Below are 24048 nucleotides of genomic sequence, written 5' to 3'. Positions count from 1 at the left end.
ATGATACCAAGATTGGTGGAATTGTGGATAGTGTAAAAGACTGGCAAAGAATACTGCGCGAAATAGATCAGTGGCAGATATGGACAAAGAAATGGCAGATGGAGTTTAATCCAGATACATGTGAGATGTTGCACTTTGGTAGGGCAAATGCAAGGAGACAGTACACTGTTAAGGGCAAGGTCTTTAAACAGTGTTGCTAAGCAGAGAGATCTTGGGGTTCAAGTTAGTTGCTCTTGAAAGTGTCTACACAGGTCGATAAGGCTTATGAAATGCTTGCTCTTATTAGTCGAAGCATTGAGTTCAATAGTTAGGAGGTTATGTTGCAAATTTATAAAACTCTAGTTCGTCCATATCTGGAGTATTGCATACAATTCTGGTTACCTCACTATAGGAAAGATGTTGAAGCTTTGGAGATGGTGCAGAAGAGGTTTACCAGAGTGCTCCTGGTTTAGAGAGTATATGCTGTCACAAGAGGCTGGATAAAGTTAGATTGTTTTCTCAGGAGCGCCGGAGGCTGAGGGCAGATCTGATAGAAGTTTACAAGATTATGAGAGAGTGGATAGAGAGCATCTGTTTCCCAGGGCTGAAATCCCTGATAATAGGGGACATGCACTGAAGGTGAGAGGGGGTAGGTTTAAAGGGGATGTGAGCGGCCTGATATGGTGACAGAGGCAAATACATTGGAAGCTTTTAAGAGACATTTGGATAGTCACATGGATGTTATGAAGATGGAAGGATATAGACATGATGTAGGTAGGAGGGATTAGTGTTTCGGTGTTTTTGATTTGCTTTTTATCTGGTTGGGCACAACTCTGTGTGCTGAATGGCCTGTCCTGTGCTGTAATGTTCTGTGCTTAACTCAAGGTGAGATCAAGTAATCAATGATGGGAGATGATAAAAAGAACACAGGCAGAGGAGAACGTGTACAAAGTACAAATTGGAAGTAAACATGTAATTAAGGCAGGATTGTGGATAAATCTGGATAAGCAGACTGGCTCATGTCTGAGATAGTGAATTTGCTTGATTGTGTTTAGTATAGTTCTGCACAGGATAGAATAGTTTAATATAGTGAAAAATGGCAGTAGATATAACCAGAGACCTTGCCACTCACATGCACTAATTATTAAAACAGGTACAGGCAGTTTTCATGAAAGTGAGTAGAATGTTCTGTTTTATATAAAGACAATTGGAGATTGTGAGTTATAATTCTGCATATAAAAACCTGGTTAGCTCATTATTGCAACCTGGTGAATAACAAGGGCCTCACTTTGGGAAGCATGACTCGCGTGTAGATTTACCAGAAAATATCTGGGTTTAAGTAACCAAGAAAGGTTACACAGACTACAGTGAATGTAAGTGCTACTGGAGGATAATCAGTGAGATAGGTTACCATGTTCTTAAAGTTTGTTTGAGGCTGGTGGGTACCTTTAAATGCTGAAGTGAAAGGTTAATGGTATTGGTGAACACTCCGGCCAATTGATCAGCACAGGACTTTAGTACTCAACCAGGTACCCGTCTGGGCTGGTTGCTTTCCATGGGTTTCCCCTGCTGAAGGATACCTTCACGTCGGCCTCAAAGTCTGAAATCACAGGGTCATCGGGAGCTGTGGGAGTTTGCGAAAGTGCCTCGTGTTTCAACATTCAAAATGAGTAATAAGGGCAATGAGGTTATCTGTGAGCAAATCCTTGTTGTCATCTGTGTTGCTTGGTTTCACTTTGTAGGAAGTAATAGCATTCGAGACCTGCCACAGGCCATCGCGCATCCTTGAGTTACTCACATTTGGTTCGGAAATGCCACTTAACATGTGAGATGGCCTTCCAGAGATTGTACTTGGACCTCTTGCATTTTACAAGGTCTCCAGACCTGAATGTCAGTGATTCAGCCCTCAACAGATTACGGATCTCATGGTTCACTCAGGACTTCTGAGTTGGGGAAGACTCTGAATGATTTTGTGAGGACACTCTCATCTACGACTGTTTTTATAAAGGCCATGGTAACTGTGTTGTATTCACTCAGATCCTCTATTGGACCCTTGAAGATGGCCCAGTCCATCGACTCAAAACAATCCTGTAGCTGCTCCTCTGCCTCTCACAGCCACCTCTTCAGTGTCCTTATTTCTGGAGCTTTACTCTTTAGCTTCTGCCTGTATGCGGGTCAAAGGAGGACAGGCAAATGATCAGATTTCCAAAAATGCAGGCTAGGGATTGAATGGTAGGCCTTCTTTGTGGTAGTGTAGTTGTGGTCAAGTGTGTTGGGACCCCTGGTGCTGCAGGTGATCTGTTGATGATAATTGGGCAGAGATTTTCTTCAAACAAGCCTGACTGAAGTACCCAACAATGTCTTGAAAAACGTCGGGGTAGGCTGATTCTTATTTGCTGATGGCGGCACTCAGTGCCTGCTTAATATCGGCCTTTGTCAGTATGTAGTCTGTGGCCAGGATCACAGAGGAGAACTGTCTTGGTAAGTAGAATGGTCAGCATTTAATCATTAAATGTTTTCTGGTTGGAGTACAACAAGGCCACTGTGTCTGAGCACCACAAAGAGTTTATCATGAAACCTAGACCTCAACTTTTTGCCTTATCTGAATCTGGCAGCCATATCTCTGTGAAACACAGAATGCTGCAATCCCTCATTTCCCTCCGATACAGCAGTTTTGCTCTTGGATCCTCAGTCTCGTTATCCAGCAACTGTATGTTTGCTCTTGTAACATGCTGTAGGGTTTCACTGATAATGTAATGGCTTCTCTGTAGCAGCAATGTTTGGGTTATGACTAGAGATAACGGAGTTTGGAATGCTGTTGTTCTTTCTCGTGAGTCTGGAGGAGAGATTTTCGTGGTCTTTTGCCGGGGAGAGATGAGGAGAGAAGACACGAATGGAGAGAGTTGGTAGACCACCGGACGGAGTGGATTTGGAGTGAAGGTCGGAAGGAGGAGGTCGATGGTGGACGATCGGCTTATCAGTGAGCTCCAGCATTGCTGTTTCATTTGATTGGGCCCTTTTTCTTTTTTTTCGTGTTCTTTACTAACCATATAGTCAAAGTAAGAATTATTCGTTTAATCGCATATTGTGTACTGTTTGTTATTTCGGGGTACTGATTTATAACGGGGGACACATTATGCAGCATCCACCCAAATGAGATTTCTTAAGTTTGGCCGGGCTGGGGGCTATCACCCCTATATTAAGCTGCTAGTCGAAGCGAGAGTTACACTCTTAGATACCAGGCACAAGAAATTTCATATACTGATGTCGTAGTCTGGCTTGGTGTCCTTCCTTCCCCTCCTCCCTATCTTCCAGCCATAACGATGTTCCTCCATCAGCTTAAAGGTACCGTAACTGCATCCTTGAGAGTTACAGTACTGTACAAAAATCTTAGGCACATATATAAAGCAAGGGTGCCTAAGACTTTTGCACAGTATTGTATTTGTCGATGTGGATCAGAGAGAGAGTGTGTAAATCTGGCCGGAGCAAAGTATCTTAGGAATGTTGAGGGTGGAGCACTGCTTGAGAGGTATGAGACAGCTGCTGCTCAGAAGCTGTGCCGGGACAGGGAGGGGATGCAGACACTCCACACCAGGCAAGGTGTTTGACTCGAAACAATTAGTTTATTGATCATTACAGAATGCCTCTCTGTTGCTTCCCGCACCCTCCCCTCTCCCTTCCCCTTTTCCCAACCATGATTCCCTGCTTCCGGCCTTCCCACTCTCAGTCCCCAGTACAGACTCAGAATTAGGTTTTTCATATGTCATGAAATTTGTTTTTTTTTACGGCAGCAGTATTGTGCAATACATAAAATTACTACAGTGCTCTGCAAAAGTCTTAGGCTCCCTAGCTATATATATGTGCCTAAATACTTTTGCACAGAACTGTCAGTCTACTGAGTCCTTCAGAGGATCTTGAAGTTAAGCTTAAGACAGTTCAAAAGTATTTAACTTAAAGGGAAATTGCCGAATACGGTGAATGTAAGTCAGAAGAAGTATACTTCGATGTCTTGTATGCAAAGTGTCACTGTGTTTCACCGGCACTATCTTGTTTGGAATGTGCTCTACTAACAAGCACTTAATGCCAGCTTAAGGAATTGCACATCTGCAATTATGAATTCCATGATCCCCAGAGGTGTTCAGGAAAAGAGACATATACCACAGAAACAGACCAACCAAGCCCATGTTGAACATCAGGCATCCATTTTACTCTAATCCTACATAAATCCCATTTTATTCTAACATAGAAATTTATAAACCAAAATAACATTATTGAACTGAAGGTTCTTGACACAAAACATCAACTGTTTGTTTCCCTCCACAGATGCCGCCTGGCCTACTGAGTTCCTCCAGCAGCTTATTGTTCACCTGATAGAGCGTGGATGAACCAAAGACAGATATATATCTCTGTTTTGACATGACAGGCTGACACACTTAGTATTATTTGCAGGAGTAATCAACTTGATAATGGACAGGTTCTGAAAATACAGGTGATAAGATATCCTATGATATGAATAGTTGACATATTGGGGAGAAGCAAATCATAAACACAAGAGATTCTACAGATGCTGGAAATCCAGACCACATGAGACAAGGGAGAGCTAGGTGACAAAAAAATGACACAAAATGCTGGATTTGCTGAACAGGTCAGGCAGCATCTGTAGAGGAGAATAAACAGTCCACATTTCAGGCTGAGATCCTTCATCAAGACTTGAAAGGAAAGGGGAAGAAGTCAGAATAAGAAGGTTGTTGAGGGGAGGAGTACAAGCTGAGAGATGATAGGTGAAACCAGGTGAGAGAGAAATTGGGTGGGTGGGTGAAATGGTAAAGGCTGAAGAAGGAATCTAATAGAATCAGAGAATAGACCATGGAAGAAAGGGAAGGATGAGGTCAACCAGAGGGAAGTAATGGGCAGGTGAGGAGAAGAGAAGGGGTAAGAGGGAAGCGCTGAATTGGGAATGGAGAAAGAAAACTGGGGGGAGGAGAGGTGGGGAAGATATTGTCAGAAGTTAGAAAAATAAATATTCAAGATATCAGGTTGGAGGTTAAAACTGGATGAGAACTCAGCTGAAATTGGAAGTATGGCAATATAGAAAAATACTAATCAGTGCAATGGCCAAACAACTGGTAAATACATGCGGTAGTTTGTACCCAAATACCTTTGGAAGATGATGGAAAGCAGGAGAGCAGTGGCTTAGTATTGTGTGCATGCTCTGTTGGTACCAGATCACATGGCGATACTTGGAGCACCTCTCAGCACATCCTTAGGTTGTGTTGTTTGTTAATGCAAATAACACACTTTACTGTATGATGCAATGTACATGCAATAAATAAAATGACTCTGAATATAGTAGAATGTTACTGAAGGAATAATATCATTTTAAATGTACAACTTCTAGGAAGTATGGCTGCACAAATGGCCAGTGGCATCTCAGGGCACAATGAGCAAAAATAAACAAGTAACAATTTAATTAGACACAGCACTGATCAAGCCACCGAATTCTCTTTGTAAGTTGAATGTATCATTTGGAAATGGTGTGAAAAACTTATGCTTGTTACTTACAGACAGCAGCGGAAATTGAACCCGCATTGCTGGCTTTGTGATAGCATTACGCGAATTACTAAGCTATCATACCACCCCATTTTCTCCCATCCTTTCTTCCAACGATGCAGACTGGTACTACGAGTAGATTCATCTGCCTGTGATGAAGTCCTGACTGGCGATTATTCATCACCTAACTCTCCCTTGTTTGCCTGCTTTATTAGTTTCAAAAGATGGGCCTTTGATGGCAAGACCATAATTTATTGTCCTTCTTTAGAAACCATGTTGTGAGTGGTGGTAAAAATCTTCCGAGGTGTATATATTTTAATGCTAGGAGTATTGCGGGGAAGGCGGATGAGTTGAGGGCGTAGATTGACACGTGGAATTATGACTTTATAGCAATTAGTGAAACTTGGCTACAGGAGGGGCAGGACTGGCAGCTTAATATTCCAGGGTTCCGATGTTTCAGATGTAATCGAGGCAGAGGAATGAAAGGTGGGGGAGTAGCATTGCTTGTTAGGGAAAATATTACAGCAGTGCTCAGGCCGAACAGATTAGAGGGCTTGTCTACTGAGTCCTTATGGGTGGAGCTGAGAAGCAGGAAAGGTATGGCCACATTAGTGGGATTGTATTACAGACCACCCAATAGTCAACGAGAATTGGAAGAGCAAATCTGCAGAGAAATAGCAGGCAACTGCAGGAAACATAAAGTTGTGGTGGTAGGGGATTTTAATTTTCCATATATTGATTGGGTCTCCCATACTGTTAGGGGTCTAGGTGGTTTAGAGTTTGTAAAGTATGTTCAGGAAAGTTTTCTAAATCAATATATAGAGGGACCAACTAGAGGGGATGCAATATTGGATCTCCTGTTAGGAAACGAGTTAGGACAAGTGACAGAAGTCTGTGTAGGGGAGCACTTTGGTTCCAGTGATCATAACACCATTAGTTTCAACTTGATCATGGACAAGGATAGATCTGGTCCTAGGATTGAGGTTCTTAACTGGGAGAAGGCCAAATTTGAAGAAATGAGAAAGGATCTAAAAAGCGTGGATTGGGACAGGTTGTTCTCTGGCAAGGATGTGATCGGTATGTGGGAAGCCTTCAAAGGAGAAATTTTGAGAGTGCAGAATTTGTATGTTCCTGTCAGGATTAAAGGCAAAATGAATAAGAATAAGGAACCTTGGTTCTCAAGGGATATTACAACTCTGATAAAGAAGAAGAGGGAGTTGTATGACGTGTATAGGAAGCAGGGAGTAAAGGTGCTTGAGGAGTATAAGAAGTGCAAGAAAATACTTAAGAAATAAATCAGGAGGGCTAAAAGAAGACATGAGGTTGCCTTGGTAGTCAAAGTGAAGGATAATCCAAAGAGCTTTTACAGGTATATTAAGAGCAAAAGGATTGTAAAGGATAAAATTGGTCCTCTTGAAGATCAGAATGGTTGGCTATGTGCGGAACCAAAGGAAGTGGGGGAGATCTTAAGTAGGTTTTTTGCGTCTGTATTTACTAAGGAAACTGGCATGAAGTCTATGGAATTAAGGGAAACAAGTAGTGAGATCATGGAAACTGTACAGATCGAAAAGGAGGAGGTCCTTGCTGTCTTGAGGAAAATTAAAGTGGATAAATCCCCGGGACCTGACAGGGTGTTCCCTCGGACCTTGAAGGAGATTAGTGTTAAAATTGCAGGGGCCCTGGCAGAAGTATTTAAAATGTCGCTGTCTACAGGTGAGGTGCCGGAGGATTGGAGAGTGGCTCATGTTGTTCCGTTGTTTAAAAAAGGATTGAAAAGTAATCCGGGAAATCATAGGCCGATAAATTTAACGTTGGTAGTAGGTAAGTTATTGGAGGGAGTACTAAGAGACAGAATCTACAAGCATTTGGATAGACAGGGACTTATTATGGAGAGTCAACATGGCTTTGTGCATGGTAGGTCATGTTTGACCAATCTATTGGAGTTTTTCGAGGAGGTTACCAGGAAAGTGGATGAAGGGAAGGCAGTGGATATTGTCTACATGGACTTCAGTAAGGCCTTTGACAAGGTCGCGCATGGGAGGTTAGTTAGGAAAATTCAGTCGCTAGGTATACATGGAGAGGTGGTAAATTGGATTAGACATTGGCTCAATGGAAGAAGCCAAAGAGTGGTAGTAGAGAATTGTTTCTCCGAGTGGAGGCCTGCGACCAGTGGTGTGCCACAGGGATCAGTGCTGGGTCCATTGTTATTTGTCATCTATATCAATGATCTGGATGATAATGTGGTAAATTGGATCAGTAAATTTGCTGATGATACAAAGATTGGAGGTGTAGTAGACAGTGAGGAAGGTTTTCAGAGCCTGCAGAGGGACTTGGACCAGCTGGAAAAATGGGCTGAAAAATGGCAGATGGAGTTTAATACAGACAAGTGTGAGGTATTGCATGTTGGAAGGACCAACCAAGGTAGAACATACAGGGTTAATGGTAAGGCACTGAGGAGTGCAGTAGAACAGAGGGATCTGGGAATACAGATACAAAATTCCCTAAAAGTGGCGTCACAGGTAGATAGGGTCGTAAAGAGAGCTTTTGGTACATTGGCCTTTATTAATCAAAGTATTGAGTATAAGAGCTGGAATGTTGTGATGAGGTTGTATAAGGCATTGGTGAGGCCGAATCTGGAGTATTGTGGTCAGTTTTGGTCACCAAATTACAGGAAGGATATAAATAAGGTTGAAAGAGTGCAGAGAAGGTTTACAAGGAAGTTGCCAGGACTTGAGAAACTCAGTTACAGAGAAAGGTTGAATAGGTTAGGACTTTATTCCCTGGAGCGTAGAAGAATGGGGGGAGATTTGATAGAGATATATAAAATTATGATGGGTATTGATAGAGTGAATGCAAGCGGGCTTTTTCCACTGAGGCAAGGGGAGAAAAAAACCGGAGGACATGGGTTAAGGTTGAGGGGGGATAAGTTTAAAGGGAACATTAGGGGGGGCTTCTTCACACAGAGAGTGGTGGGAGTATGGAATGAGCTGCCAGACGAGGTGGTAAATTCGGGTTCTTTTTTAACCTTTAAGAATAAATTGGACAGATACATGGATGGGAGGTGTATGGAGGGATATGGTCCGTGTGCAGGTCAGTGGGACTAGGCAGAAAATGGTTTGGCACAGCCAAGAAGGGCCAAAGGGCCTGTTTCTGTGCTGTAGTTTCTATGGTTCTATTAAACTGAGTGGCTCTCTCAACCATTTAGAATTAGCCAAGATGAAAGCATATGTAACCCAGGCAGAAGATAGGCAGTGGATTTCCTTCACTTAACCATATCAGAATCAGGTTTACTATCACCAATATGTGTCATGAAATTTGGTATTGATAGTTATGTAGAATGAGCCATGAAAATTGGGTTCAAGGTCAAAGTCAGAGTAACATTATTATTAACATACATATATGCATGCATGCCTCAATGTAGAGGGAGAGACAGTTTAAATGAAGCAAACAGGGCGGTCAGCACATTTTGCACACCACAGTTCCCGAGGAGACATTGGATTGTGTAGAAGCTAAGAGAGTTTAAAAGCAGCGTGCAGGGGTAGTTGGCACATTTTGCACACCACAGTTCTCAAGGAGACATTGGATTGGGTACAGGGAGAAAGAGTTTAGAAGAAGTGAGCGGGAACAATTGGCACGTTTTGCACACCGCAGTTCCTGAGGAGACATCGGTTTGCGTAAATGGAGAGAAAATTTAAAAGAAGCAAACAGGGTCATTCGACACATTTTATGCTCCACATTTCCCGGTGACATACTGGATTGCATAGAAGGAGAGAGAGCTTAAAAGAATCGAACGTTGGCAGTCATTACATTTTACACACCACAATTCCTGAGAAGATATTGGATTGCGCAAAAGTAGACACTTGGCAAGGTCTATTTAGATTTAAGGGAGGTGTGACTGTGCCAGTGTTAGAGTGCAGAGTTCAGGCTTTGGCGAGGAAAGCTGTAGGCCATAGGTAGCTTTTTTTTGGCATGTATTCGTTCGTTCTTTCTTTCTTATTGCACATTTTGAGCAGTGGAAATGCCAGGCAGGATAGTGGAATGCTCCTGTTGTGGGATGTAGAAAGACAGGGAGAACTACAGAGTCCCTGGCAGCTACACCAGCAAAAAGTGCATCCAGCTGCAGCTTCTAAAAGACCGTGTTAAGGAGTTGGAGCTGGAACTGGATGAACTTTGCATCATTTGGAAGGCTGAATGAATGATAGACAGGACATACAGGGTGTGTTGTGTTGGCGTGTGGTCAAGTGGTTAAGGCGTCGGTCTAGTGATCTGAAGGTCGCTAGTTCGAGCCTCAGCTGAGGCAGCGTGTTGTGTCCTTGAGCAAGGCACTTAACCACACATTGCTCTGCGACGACACTGGTGCCAAGCTGTATGGGTCCTAATGCCCTTCCCTTGGACAACATCGGTGGCGTGGGGAGGGAAGACTTGCAGCATGGGCAACTGCCGGTCTTCCATACGACCTTGCCCAGGCCTGCGCCCTGGAAACCTTCCAAGGCGCAAATCCATGGTCTCATGAGACTAACGGGTGCCTATTAACAGGGAGGTAGTTACACCCAAGGTGCAGGTCACAGGTTATTGGGTGACGATGGTGGTGGGGGCGGGGGGCGGAGGGGATAGGCAGCCAGTGCAGAGTACTCCTGTAGCCATTCCCCTCAAGAACAGGTATACCACTTTGGATACTGTTGACCTAGCAGAGAAAAGTCACAGCAGTCAGGTCTCTGGCTCCGAGATTCATAAGGGAAGTAGGGAGAAGAGGCAACCTGTAGTGATAGGGGATTCAATGTTTAGGACTCAGAAGGAGGTTCTATGGACAAGAATGTGATTCCTGGATAGTATGTTGTCTCCTGGGTGCCAGGGTTAGGGACAAATCTGATTGAATCCACAGCATTCTTAAGTGGAAGGGTGAACAGTCAAAGGTCATGGTCCACACCAGGACCAATGACATGGGTAAGAGAAATGAGGAGGTCCTGTAAAGTGAGTTCAGAGAGTTAAGTGCCAAGTTAAAGAATAGAACATCCAGGGCTGTCCGGATTGCTACCATGCCAATTGCTGGTGAGGCCAGAAGTAGGAAGATCATACAGTCTAACATGTGGCTAAAGTGTTAGTATAGGAGGGAGGGCTTCGGATTATTGGGCTCTCTTCCAGGGGAGGTGGGACCCGTACAGGAGGGACAGTTGTACCTGAACTGAAGGGGGACAAATATCCTAGTGAGAAGGTTTGCTAAATCTGCACTGTGTGGGGTTTGGGACGTGGCAGGGGCTAAGCTAGACTTTCAGGGGTTGGGAACCAGAGTGCCAGAACAGATAATGGAGTGGTCGTGGAGAAAGCTGAAGTTAACACTACATACAAAGGTAGGAATCAAAAGAATGAGCATGGTCGATCTAATCTTCCGAGCTGCTTATGTTTCAATACACCGAGTATTCTAGGAAAAGCTGATGAGCTTAGGGCATGGGTCAGCAGATGGTATTGTAACGTAGCAGCCATTAGTGAGACTTGGTTGCAGGAGGAGCAGGACTGGCAGCTCAACGTTCCGGGATCCCGTTGTTTTAGACGTTATAGAGCTGGAGATGATTGAAGAAGAAGGTGTGACTTTACTAGTCAGGGAACATGTCACGGCAGTGCTCAGTCAGAACAGACTGGCGAGCTTGTCTGGGGAGGCTTTATGGGTAGAACTGAGAAATAAAAAAATGTACGACCACTTTAATGGGATTATATCACAGACCAATCCAACAATCTGTGGGATTTAGAGAAGCAAATTTTTAGAGATGTCACAGACGGTACAAGAAACATACTGTGGTGATAGTAGGTGATTATAACTTCCCACATATTGACTGGGACTCCCATACTGTAAAAGGGCTAGATGAGAAAGGGTTTGTCAAATGCATTCAGGGAAGTTTCCTTAGTCACTACATAGAAGTCCCAGGTAGAGAGAATGCAACACTTGACCTCCTATTAGGGAATAAGAAATGGGAGGTGACAGAAATTTGGATAGAGGAACACTTTGCATCTAGTGATCATAATGCCATTCATTTCAACGTACCATAATTATGGAAAAGGATGTGTTTGGTCCTTGGGTTAAGATTATAAATTGGAGAAAGACCAATTTTGATAGTATCAGAAAGGATCTGGCAAGTGTGGTTTGGGAGAGTTTTTACTGGCAAAGGTGTACTTGGTAAGTGGGAGGTCTTCAAAAGTGAAATTTTGAGAGTACAGAGTTTGTATGTTGTTGACAGAATAAAAGGTAAGGATGACAGATTTAGGGAAACTTGGTTTTTGAGAGATATTGAAGCCTGGTTAAGAAGAAGGAGGTGTATAGCAGGTATAGACAGGTAGAAACAAATGAGTTTCTACTTGTCCTGTGTTAAACTGCAGTGACCTAAGAACTCTAAAAGGGATCAATAAAGTATGACTATGACTATGTAATAGGAAAATTATTGGAAGGTATTCAAAGGGACTGGATATATGTATTTGGATAGACAGGAATTGATTAGGGTTAGGTCAACATGGCTTTCTGTGTGACATCTCATGTCTAACCAATCTTATAGAGTCTTTCAAGGAAGTTACCAGGATAGTTGATGAAGGTAAGGTAGTGAATGTTGTCTACATGGACTTTAGTAAGGCATTTGACAAGGTCCTACATGGGAGTTTTGACAAGAGGAGTCAGTCACTTGGAATTCAGGATGAGGTAGTAAATTGGATTAAACGTAGGCTTTGAGGGAGAAGCCAGAGCGTGGTAGTAGATGGTTGCCTCTCTGACTGGAGGCGTGTGACTAGTGAAGTGCTGCAAGGATTGGAGCTGGGTCTGTTGTTATTTGTCAGCTATATCAACAATCTGGATGATAATGTGGTAAAATCAGCAAATTTGAAGATGACAGCAAGATTGGTGGTGTCGTGGACAGCCAGGAAGACTGTCAAAGCTTACACCGGAAGCTGGACCAGCTGGAAAGGTGAGCTGAAAAATGGCAGATGGAATTTAATGCAGACAAGTGTGAGATATTGCACATTGGCAGGACAAACCAGGGTAGGTCTTATACGGAGTGTGGTGGAACAGAAGGATTTAGAAAAACAGATCCATCACTTCTTGAAAGTGGCATCATATGTTGACAGGGTCATAAAAAAGCTTTTGGCACATTGGCTTTCATAAATCAGTTGATTGAGTACAGGAGATGGGATGTTATGTTGAAGTTGTATAGGACATCGGTAAGGCCTAATTTGGAGCATTGTGCTCAGTTTTGGTCACCTGTCTACAAGAAAGATATCAATAGATTGAAAATGTGCAGAGAAAAATTACAAGGATATTGCTGGGACTTGAGGACCTGAATTATAGGAAAAGGTTGAATAGATTAAGACTTTATTCTCTAGAATGTAGAAGATTTGAGGAGAGATTATATAGTTATGCAAAATTATGAGAAGTATATATAGGGTAAAGCAAGCAGGCTTTTTCACTGAGGTTGGGTGAGACTACAACTGGAGGTCATGGGTTAAGGGTAAAAAGTGAAATGCATAAGGGGAAACTTTTTCACCAGAGGGTGTTGAGAGTGTGGAACGAGCTACCAGCTCGCAAGTGGTGGATGCAGGATCAATTTCAACATTTAAGAGAAATTTGGATAGATACATGGGTGGAAGGGGTACAGAGGACTGTGGTCTGGGTGCAGGTCAATGGGATGAGATAGATTAATGGTTCAGCATGGACTAGATGGGCCAAGGGGTCTGTTTCTGTGCTGTAATGCTCTATGAATCAATATATCACCATATACTACCTTGAAATTCTTTTTCTTGAAGGTGTTTAGATGAAAATAATGAAATAATATAGTATTCATGAAAAACAATACATAAAGACTGACTGTGTAGTAGAAGCGAATTTGTGCAAATAATAAAGAAAAGTTCATAAATAATACTGAGAACACAAGTTGGAGGGTCCCTGAAAGTGAGTCTGTAAGTTGTGGAATCAATTCCTGCAAAATTTATTGTGGAGTGTGTTCTGAAGCCTTCAGAATCGGATTTCACTGTTTATTTCATTAACCAAATTAAAATCCTTCTGTTGCTTTGGTGCGATTTAGCCAGGCCTCTGATTAGTGGTGCATTATAGTCAGCAATTTAGTCACCCAACTGTCACGCTGCCATTTATCTATGAAGATTCCTCACTGCCAATCCTGTTGCTGATTTCTCACTGAAGTGTGAAGGTGTGACAGGACCTTGGAACAGTTACTGAGTGTTAGGATTTTCACATTGTGCGGAGGGAACTTATGACAAGGGCAAGAGTTCTGGGTCAGTGAGATTTTGTGCAAGCCACATTACAGGCACCAGAGGCTCTGGGTCAGTAAGATTTTGTACAGGGCAATCTGCTGGCATTAGAGTTCTTAGGTCACTGCAGTTTAACACAGGACAAGTAACATGGGCCGGAGTCTGGGGTGAAACACAATAAGAATTGAAGAGGATTAGAAAATGCCTGATCTTGTGGTGAGGAGCTGAGCAGCAGAGTGGGGGTTTATAAATTGTGCTTCCAGCTCAGTTGGTGGCCTAGTATGCAAGACTTGAACCATCAAAGTGATTGGAATGAGTTAGGCGGTCAAAAATTTGTTGCTATGCAGCAGAAAGTTTTCTTGGACATTGCACTTGAACAGTAGACAACTTTTGTGAGATCTATCAAGATGTTTCATTGTGGGACAACTGCTGAGTATTATCCCTCTCAACCCCACTCTTCTTGCTGCTTCCCATAACTTTTGACACCCTTACTCATCAAGAACCTGTCAACCTCCACTTTAAGTATACCCAGTGACTTGGCCTTCACAGCTGTCTGTGGTAATAAATTCCACAGATTTACCACTAGCTAAAGAAATTACTCCTCATGTTTTTTTTCTAAAGAGATGCCCTTCTATTCTGAAGCTGTGCTCCCTGGACTCCCTCATTATAGGAAACATCCTCTGGATGTGTCATCGATCTAGGTCTTTCAATATGTGATCGGTTTCAATGAGATTCCACCCCTTCCCATTCTTCTAAACTCCAACAAGGATGGACCCAAAACCATCAAACACTTCTCATACTTGCCCTCGAGAGGAGGAAGTTAAGAGGGGATATGACTGAGTTATATGTGTAAAATTATGAGGGGTATAGATAAGGTAGACTGAGGGAACCTTTCCCCATATTTTCAAGGCAGACAAGAGGACATAGATTGAGAGTAAGAGGTAAGAAATTTAGAATCACAAATCAGGTTTATTAGCACTGGCATGTGTTGTGAAATCCGTTAACTTAGCAGTAGCAGTTCAATGCAATATATAATCTAGAAGAGAAAAAACAAATAATAATAAGTAAAGTAAAATAAAATAATAATAATAAATAAACAAGTAAATCAATCGTGCAAAAAACAGAAATACTGTATATTTTAAAAAGTGAGGTAGTGTCCTAGGATTCAATGTCCATTTAAGAATGGGATGGCACAGCGGAAGAAGCTGTTCCTGAATTGCCGAGTGTGTGCCTTCAGGCTTCTGTACCTTTTACTTGATGGTAACAGTGAGAAAAGGGCATGCCCTGGGTGCTGGAGGTCCTTAATCATGGATGCTGCCTTTCTGAGACACCGCTCCCTGAAGATGTCCTTGGTACTTTGTAGGCTAGTACCCAAAATGGAGCCGACTACATTTACAACCTTCTGCAGCTTCTGCCATTTCTATGCAGTAGCCCCCCACCACTACCCCCCCCCCCCCCGCCCTCCATACCAGACAGTGATGTAGCCTGTCAGAATGTTCTCTACGGAACATCTATAGAAGTTTTTCAGTGGATTTGTTGACGTACCAAATCTCTTCAAACTCCTAATGAGGTATAGTCACTGTCTTGCCTTCTTTATAACTGCATCAATATGTTGGGACCAGGTTAGATCCTCAGAGATCTTGACACCCAGGAACTTGAAACTGCTCACTCTCTCCACTTCTGACCCTTCTGTGAGGATTGATATGTGTTCCTTCATCTTATCCTTCCGGATGTCCACAATCAGCTCTTTCATCTTACTGGCGTTGAGTGCCAGGTTGTTGCTGCGACTCCACTCCACTAGTTGGCATACCTCACTCCTGTACACTCTCTCGTCACCACCTGAGATTCTACCAACAATAGTTGTATCATCAGCAAATTTATAGATGGTATTTAGAGGGTATCTGGGGAGGACCATTTTCACCCAGACAGAGGTGGGTACCTGGAGCAGACTGCCAGAAAAAGTGGTGGAAGCAGTCACTGACAGCATTGTCTGCATCAGCACTTGAATCACCTGGGCGTAGACTACAGGCCAAGTTCAGCCAATTGGTGTGTTGCCACTGGTTGACGTGGATATGGCAGCCTGAATGGCCTTTTGCCATGCTCTATGGTTAATATTTGTTACAATTGCCTGTAGATTAGAGTTTTAATAGTGGATATTGATTCCACACCTAGTTGGCCTTTGGTTCTAGTTCCCTCACCACCTCTATATACACTATAGGTGCCTTCATTGATTCTATATGGGCTGTAGGGATTATTCTTCAGCTATCCCAACACTCATGAATCCTAGTATTCCTTATGAAATGAATTGTTCCACCCAAAACATTGTGTGCTATAAATTGTGAATTATATTTAGAGCAATCTTTCACAGCAGAACTAAATCATCTTCTGGAGAGGGTGGAGTAAATGGAATTTGTTTGACTATGACGCAGCTTGATGCTATTTTTAAACTGAGCCTTCTTGCAACATGCTTCAGTTTGACTGATGTGCTCTGCCTCAGAATTGGATATGTGATTCACAAATTAGCTTGATGTAAAAGTACAGTGCTGGTGTCATAGAGTACACAGAAGTAAAAACTCAGGCTTTGGCTGGGAGATTCAGTTCTACACTTGACTCTCCTCACTGTTTTGATTTTCCCTTTCTTAGGTCTTAACAAATATGCCATTTCAGCATTACTGCTTTCCGCTTCGATATACAGGCAACCTTAACCCTAACCCTAATGAACGTTTCCATTTCCACAGGCCTAAATCAGAAAGTGCGCAAAAAAATCACCTGATTTAGTAACCATACTTCAGCACTACAGTAATGAATGGCATCAAAAGTGCATAAAACTGATCAGTTACTAAAGATATGTGGCTGTGGGTTCAATTTCAGCAATTAGGGGAAATTTGGATAGGGACATGGATGGGAGGGCTATGGTCCAGGTGCAGGTCGATAGGACTAAGCATAGTAATAGTTCAGCATGAACCAGAAGTGTTGAAAGGCATGTTTATGTACTCAGAAGTCCTACGACTCTAAAAGTGGAGAAAGAGAGAGGAAGCTAGCTCTGTTGTGCTTTACAATGAATGCATATATCTATGTCAGACTTTTGAATGTAATAATTTTATAAGGGCTCATTTGTATGTACAGGTGCAGATGTTCATAGCATTTGGTCTGTCTGTAGCACACAGAAGCTAAGTGCCAAGTACGCCTGGACCTTTTTGACGAGGAGGAAGCAAAAACTGATAGTGTGCTGAGAGAGGAGAAGGGCTGGACCTGGAGCAGAAGTGGTGAAATGGGTGCTCCTCTTAGCAGTTAAATTAGGGTATAGGCTGGAAGTAAGTCTCTGTTACCTCAGTCCTGACATACTATTCTATGGGTTCAAGTCACACTAAATTTTGCCCAAACGTAACCCTCACCAAATTCTTATTACTGCTATCAGGAAGGAGGTACAGGAGCCTCAATATTTTAGGCTCAGCTTCTTCCCTTCTGTCATCATATTTCTGAATGGTCCATGAATGAGCACTACATTGCCCTTCCTTTTCTGCACTTTTTTTTTACAATTTATTGTCAGTTTTATATATTGCACTTTACTGCTGCTACAAAACATCATATTTCACAACTTACTGTACTTTTGTGATTACAAGCCTGATTCTCATTCAGTGCTGAAGGAGCCGTGGCCTTTGTACCTCATTTGGGTGCATATTAAAGATTCGTGAAAAGCAGGAAAACTCTTCCAAGACTCCTTGCCAAAATGTATTCTCAGTCTAAGAATTCATGATCTGCCAGGCATCAAAATCAGAAGCAGGTTTATAATCACTGACAGATGTCATGAAATTTGTTGTTTTGCAGCATAAGTACAGTGCAATACATAAAAAATACTATAGTTACAATAAGAAATATATATATATATATATATATATATATATATATATATATGAAATAAATCTGTGTAATAAGTAAGTAAAGAGAGCAAAACGTGAGGTATACAATAAGAAATGTATACCATGGATTCTGGTTAATTGAGACTTATTGGGATCAGATTTTTTTGGCCCAAATAAGCAGCTGCCCCAATTAGGAGACAACTACTACTACTACGTCGACTCAGGCCTAGGGGGCCGGTGTCAGGCACGATGATGGACTCTCCACCTCTCCCTCTCCCTCATCAGTGTGTTCAGTTCATCTACATTAGCCGCGCTGCTGTCTTCTAGGAGCTTATCGACCATAGTCTTGGGAGAGCGCCCAGGGTGCATCCTCCCGTGCTTGGGCTCCCATGTGATGACTAGGCTGGCAGGTAGCTCGGGGTGGCGTAGACAGTGCCCTAGTAGTTGCAGTCTTCTCGCCTCGATTTTAGTGGTGAGCATCGGTAGGTTGTTATAGAGCTCGACGTTCATCATGTGCTGTTGCCAACTCATATCAATTAGGTGAAGTTTCACTGAAATTGTTAAGAAGGTATAAAAAAGACAAACAGAGTAACAAATGATGTATTTAAATGAAATACAGAACAAATTAGAACACTACCAGTAGTACTACAGTACTATAAAACTGTATTAGCACCCAATAGTTATCGATGGAGGAATTCATCCAGTGTACTGAAAGTTGTCTTACAGGTAGATAGGGTAGTTAAGAAAGCTTATGGGCTGTTTGCTTTCATAAGTCGAGGGATAGAGTTTAAGAGTCGCGATGTAATGATGCAGCTCTATAAAACTCTGGTTAGGCCACACTTGGAGTACTGTGTCCAATTCTGGTCACCTCACTGTAGGAAGGATGTGGAAGCATTGGAAAGGATACAGAGGAGATTTACCAGGATGCTGCCTGGTTTAGAGAGTATGCATTATGATCAGAGATTAAGGGAACTAGGGCTTTACTCTTTGATGAGAAGGAGGATGAGAGGAGACATGATAGAGGTGTACAAGATAATAAGAGGAATAGACAGAGTGGATAGCCAGCGCCTCTTCCCCAGGGCACCACTGCTTAATACAAGAGGACATGGCTTTAAGGTAAGGGGTGGGAAGTTCAAGGGGGATACTAGAGGAAGGTTTTTTACTCAGAGAGTGGTTGGTGCGTGGAATGCACTGCCTGAGTCAGTGGTGGAGGCAGATACACTAGTGAAGTTTATGAGACTACTAGACAGGTATCTGGAGGAATTTAAGGTGGGGGGGTTATATGGGAGGCAGGGTTTGAGGGTCGGCACAACATTGTGGGCCGAAGGGCCTGTAATGTGCTGTACTGTTCTATGTTCTATGTACTCAAGGAACAAAGTCCTAGTGCTGTAGTGTAGTTAATGGATTGTCTTCATACAATGCTGTCAATGATTGCATCCCCCAAATCTTCATTTTCATTGTAACATTCAAGATGATTATTGATACCTTCAAATTCTTCATAGTTCCTAACTTGTTGAAGTAGTGAAATTGTTCTATTTTCACTCTCAGCCTTTTCTGGCATCTCCAACCCTGAATGCTTGAAACCACGGTGAGTAAAACAGTTCAGAACTGTCTAATTACTTATTTCTTGCCAACTATCAGTGACAAAAATCACTGTTCTTTGAGCACAAACATACAAACTAATGCTATTTAAAAACGGTTAGCTCTAAGCATGGTGTAGCATCTAACAGCCACACAAGTGTGTGCAAATAATGCGAGTTAGAACCTGTTCAGCAACAGTCTACTGCACCATTATGCGGCAGAGCATCCCAAATAAACCAAGGGAATCCCAGCCATTTTCTGGATTTGTTTTTATTCTTTAAAAGCAGTCCCAAATAAGCAGCTGCCTGGACTCACTAATGGCCCAATTAACTGGAATCCACTGTATATGTAAAATAAGTAGTGCAAAAAAGAGCAAAAATAGTGAGGTTGGGTTCATGGACTGTGCAGAAATCTAATTGCTGATAGGAAGAAGCTGTTCTTAAAACGTTTGAGTGTATGTCCTTGGGCTCCTGTACCTCCTTCCTGATTGTAGGATTGAGAAGAGGGCATGTCCTGGGTGGTGTGAGTCCTTAATGATGAACTCTGCCTTTTTAAGGGCCTTTTGAAACTGTGCCTGATGCTGGGGAGGCTAGTGCCTATGATGGAGCTGTCTGCAATTACAACCCTCTGCAGCTTTTTCCAATCCTGTGTATTAGCCCCTCCATACCAGACGGTGGATGCAACCAGTTAGATTGGTCTCCACGGTACATCTTAGAAATTTGCTGGTCTTTGGTGGCATAGCAAATCTCCTCAAACTCCTATTGAAATATAGCTGTTGTCGTGCCCTCTTCATCATTACATCACTATGTTGGGACCAGGCTAGATCTTCAGGTCAAACACCAAGGAATGTGAAACTGCTTACCCTTTCCACTGCTGACCCCTCAATGAGGACTGGTGTATATTCCCTCAACTGCCTCTTCCTGAAGTCAGTGTTAAATTCTTTAGTCCATGTACCACACAATCCCAGTGTGGAAATGGTGGAAGAGGCTTCAACCTCACAAACTACCCTCTCCCCACATACCTGATCACTGTCAGACACCCTACTTCCCTGCCTTACCAGTGGCAAAATCTGAAGGCTTCACATGGGCCTCATCAGTTACTGTAGAAACTATGTACCGGTACATACTTTCAGCAGAAGGAATTCATCCAAGCTCTTAAGAGTTCAACTAGGAAGAATTTGTAGTCAAAGGATGAGAGGAAGGGAAGGTGAAAAGAGAAACTCAGCAAATGGAGCAGTTTAGGAAATAAAACTCAGCCTATCGGATTAAACATGAGATTTTAAAAGTCACTGTGAAGTGAAAGGATTGCTTAGGACATAGAACTACCAACGTAGGCTATGCGTAATCTAATGTTCAATAAAATGCTGGAACTTCCAGTGGATGTGGACATCTTTCTGCTTTAATGAGCTGGTTCCCTTTTATACAATTCAGCCTTCAGCATTTCAGTAGAGACCCATGTGATTGTTAGTAATGAGCAGACAATTGTGACGTTCGTCTGCACATCCACTGACTTGTCAGCGGATTCAGTAGAATGTATTAAAGAAGGATGATGGGCAGTGAACTGTGACTAATGTTAATTCCTAATGTGCAATTCTGAAACTTATAAATGAAAATATTCAGGATTATTTTGCCTTTGAAAGTTTAGACTGGAATAGATGTGGGGTAAAGTATTTTGCAGATCTCAAAATATGTTTTGTCACAGTCTGTTAATATCATAAGCAATATTTTCCATTGAATTTGGTGCTTGAAATACCTGGATTAGGTTGACATGATTGTAGGCACAAACTTGCACATACCTCTTGTTGTTGAGTGATCAACCAACAGCCTGATTCCATCATGATCCTGTGTCCTGATGTTTATATTTCTCACCAGGGGAGATTAAAAGAGGGTAAACTGGCTCATTTTAATTCCATTGTCATGTGAGACCACTGATCAAACTGAGACGTTCCTGATCTGACTTGATTTAACCCATTCTTCCCCTGGGAGTTCATCTGATCAACCATCCCAGTAATCTCTCTCACTCCCCCACATCCCCTCCATCTATTACATCAGTCACTACACTGCACCTTAAGCACTTTAAACCACTTATTATAATGCTGCTTACATTATAAATACATGCTGGTATTTATGCATATTTTATTCCATATCCGTACTTAAACCTCTAACTTTATTTTTATATAACTCTTTATAATTGTTGAATGTTGTTATTTTTGTTGCATTTAGCACTCAGACACCAAGCAATTTCATAGTGCACGTAAATGTATATGCCAAATAAATTTTGATTAGTTGATCCATTGACTTGACAGCAAGACTCTTTGCTACAAGTCCCTCAAATGCGTGACCTATGCACAACCCATATGTGCAAGAAGTATTTCAGAAACCAGCTGGATGGATGGGGTAGATTTGCCAGCTGCTGTGGGTCTGCAGGCATGTGCAAACTCAGTTTGTGAATGCCATTCCAGCTTGCGAACTGTTCACAGGAACAGTACCCTGTCATAAGCTGGAAATGACATGCTTCAAGAATTGTTAATCAGAATCGGGTTTAATATCACCGGCATAAGTCACAGGTAGATAGGGTCGTAAAGAGAGCTTTTGATATATTGGCCTTTATTAATCAAAGTATTGAGTATAAGAGCTGGAATGTTATGATGAGGTTGTATAAGGCATTGGTGAGGCCGAATCTGGAGTATCGTGTTCAGTTTTGGTCACCAAATTACAGGAAGGATATAAATAAGGTTGAAAGAGTGCAGAGAAGGTTTACAAGGATGTGCCGGGACTTGAGAAACTCAGTTACAGAGAAAGGTTAATAGGTTAGGACTCTATTCCCTGGAGCGTAGAAGAATGAGGGGAGATTTGATAGAGGTATATAAAATTATGATGGGTATAGATAGAGTGAATGCAAGCAGGCTTTTTCCACTGAGGCAAGGAGAGAAAAAAACCAGGGGACATGGGTTTAGGGTGAGGGAGGAAAAGTTTAAAGGGAACATTAGGGGAGGCTTCTTCACACAGAGAGTGGTGGGAGTATGGAATGAGCTGCCAGACGAGGTGGTAAATGCGGGTTCATTTTTAACATTTAAGAATAAATTGGACAGATACGTGGATGAGAGGTGTATGGAGGAATATGGTCCGTGTGCAGGTCAATGGGACTAGGCAGAAAATGGTTCAGCACAGCCAAGAAGGGCCAGAAGGCCTGTTTCTGTGCTGTAGTTTCTATGGTTTCTAAGTCATGAAATTTGTTAACTTTATGGCACAGTACAATGAAATACATGATAAATCATGGAGCGGCAGGGGAGACTGATTCATTAAGTTTATTTATGTCTATTGTAATTAAGTTTAAATAAGTAGTGCAATAAAACAAATAAAAAAGTGAGTTAGTGTTCATGGGTTCAATGTCCATGTAGAAGTGGAATGGCAGAGGGTAAGAAGCTGTTCCTGAATCGCTGAGTGTGTGCCTTCAGGCTTCTGTAATTCCTTCCCAACAGTAACAGTGTGAAGAGGGGATGTCCTGAGTGGTGGGGATCCTTAATGACGGACATCATCTTCCTAAGACACCACTCTTTGAAGATGTCTTGGGTACTACGGAGGCTGGTAGCCGTGATGGAGCTGACTCATCTTATAAGTTTCTGTAACTTACTTCGATCTTGTGCCGTAGCCCCCTCCCCAAGACCAGACGGTGATGCAACCAGTCAGAATGCTCTCCAAGGTGTATTTGTAGAAGTTTTTGAGTGTTTTAGTTGGCAAACCAGATCTCCTCAAATGCCTAATGAAATATTGCCGCTGTCTTGCCTTCTCTTTAGCTGTATCAATATGTTGTGTTCAGGTTAGGTCTTCACAGATATCGACACCCAGGAACTTGAAATTGCTCACTCTGATCCCCCATGAGGATTGGTTTGTGTTCCTTATCTTACTCTTTCTGTAGTCCACAATCAGATCGTTGGGCTTGCTGACATTGGGTGTAAGGTTGTTGCTGTGACACCACTCCACTAATTAGTGTATCTCGCTCCTGTACGCCCTTTCGTCACCATCTGAAACTCTGCCGACAATAGCTGCATCATCAGCAAATTTATAGATGCCTAGCCACACAGTCATGAGTGTAGAGAGAGTAGAGCAGTGGGCTAAGCACATCCCTGTGGTATGCCAATGTCATCGAGGTGGAGATGTTATTTCCAATCCGCACAGATTATGATCTTCTGGTTAGGAAGTCGAGAATCTGGTTGCAGAGGGAGGTACAGAAGCCCAGGTGTAGGATCTCACTATTCAATCTTTGAGAACATCCAAAAGAAGTAGATAAGACAGTCGTTGCTGACCAGCATTGACTTAGTGAGCCAAGGGACCTGTTTCTATGCTGTAAATATGACTTTAAATACCATTTCCACTGCATTGGTTGGTATATTGTTGTCAAATGTACCAAGATTAATGAAGTGCTTGCCTTGCATACTGTGGCTACAGATCAGATGATTTATATGATGCATTGAGGTAGAATAAGGTAAAATAGTACCAATGCAGAACAAAGTGTAACAGCTAAGGAGAAAGTACAGTGCAGGTAAACAATAAGGTGCAAGATCATTAAGAGTTCAATTTATTGTATTCTGGAGCTACTTGCTCAGGATATGAGTGGTTCTTTCCTTTAGAAGGTGTCTTGTTATCGGATTCATCAATCTTGTAAAACCTGGAATGGCTTGCTTGCAGAACATTGATTATATCAGCCATCTGTTTGAACTAGAGGTAACAAAGCTAGGGGAAGTTCCACTGAGCACAGAATGGGAATTGTGATACCAGGTTTGGAACTGGAACATGCAACTTTGGATTGTGACATTGTGACATTGACACTATACCAG

The 24048-nt window shown here is 42.3% G+C and overlaps 1 protein-coding gene across 4 annotated transcripts in view; it reads left to right on the top strand.

Moving 5' to 3' along the window:
• The window catches only part of vac14 (vac14 homolog (S. cerevisiae)), a 468264-nt gene that overhangs the window by 365884 nt on the left and 78332 nt on the right, over window positions 1-24048 (top strand). Inside the window, exon 18 of one of the 4 annotated variants that reach the window (XM_072279309.1) lies at window positions 4303-4909. The exons of the other annotated variants lie outside the window; for them this stretch is intronic. The gene's annotated coding sequence lies outside the window, so the exon portion shown is untranslated. Of the gene's footprint in view, window positions 1-4302; window positions 4910-24048 lie in introns of those variants that run through there. 4 annotated transcript variants of the gene reach the window in all.

Source organism: Mobula birostris, chromosome 15 (assembly GCF_030028105.1).
Source record: "Mobula birostris isolate sMobBir1 chromosome 15, sMobBir1.hap1, whole genome shotgun sequence".
Taxonomy (NCBI): domain Eukaryota; kingdom Metazoa; phylum Chordata; class Chondrichthyes; order Myliobatiformes; family Myliobatidae; genus Mobula; species Mobula birostris.
This window is presented reverse-complemented; position numbering and strand designations above follow the sequence as displayed.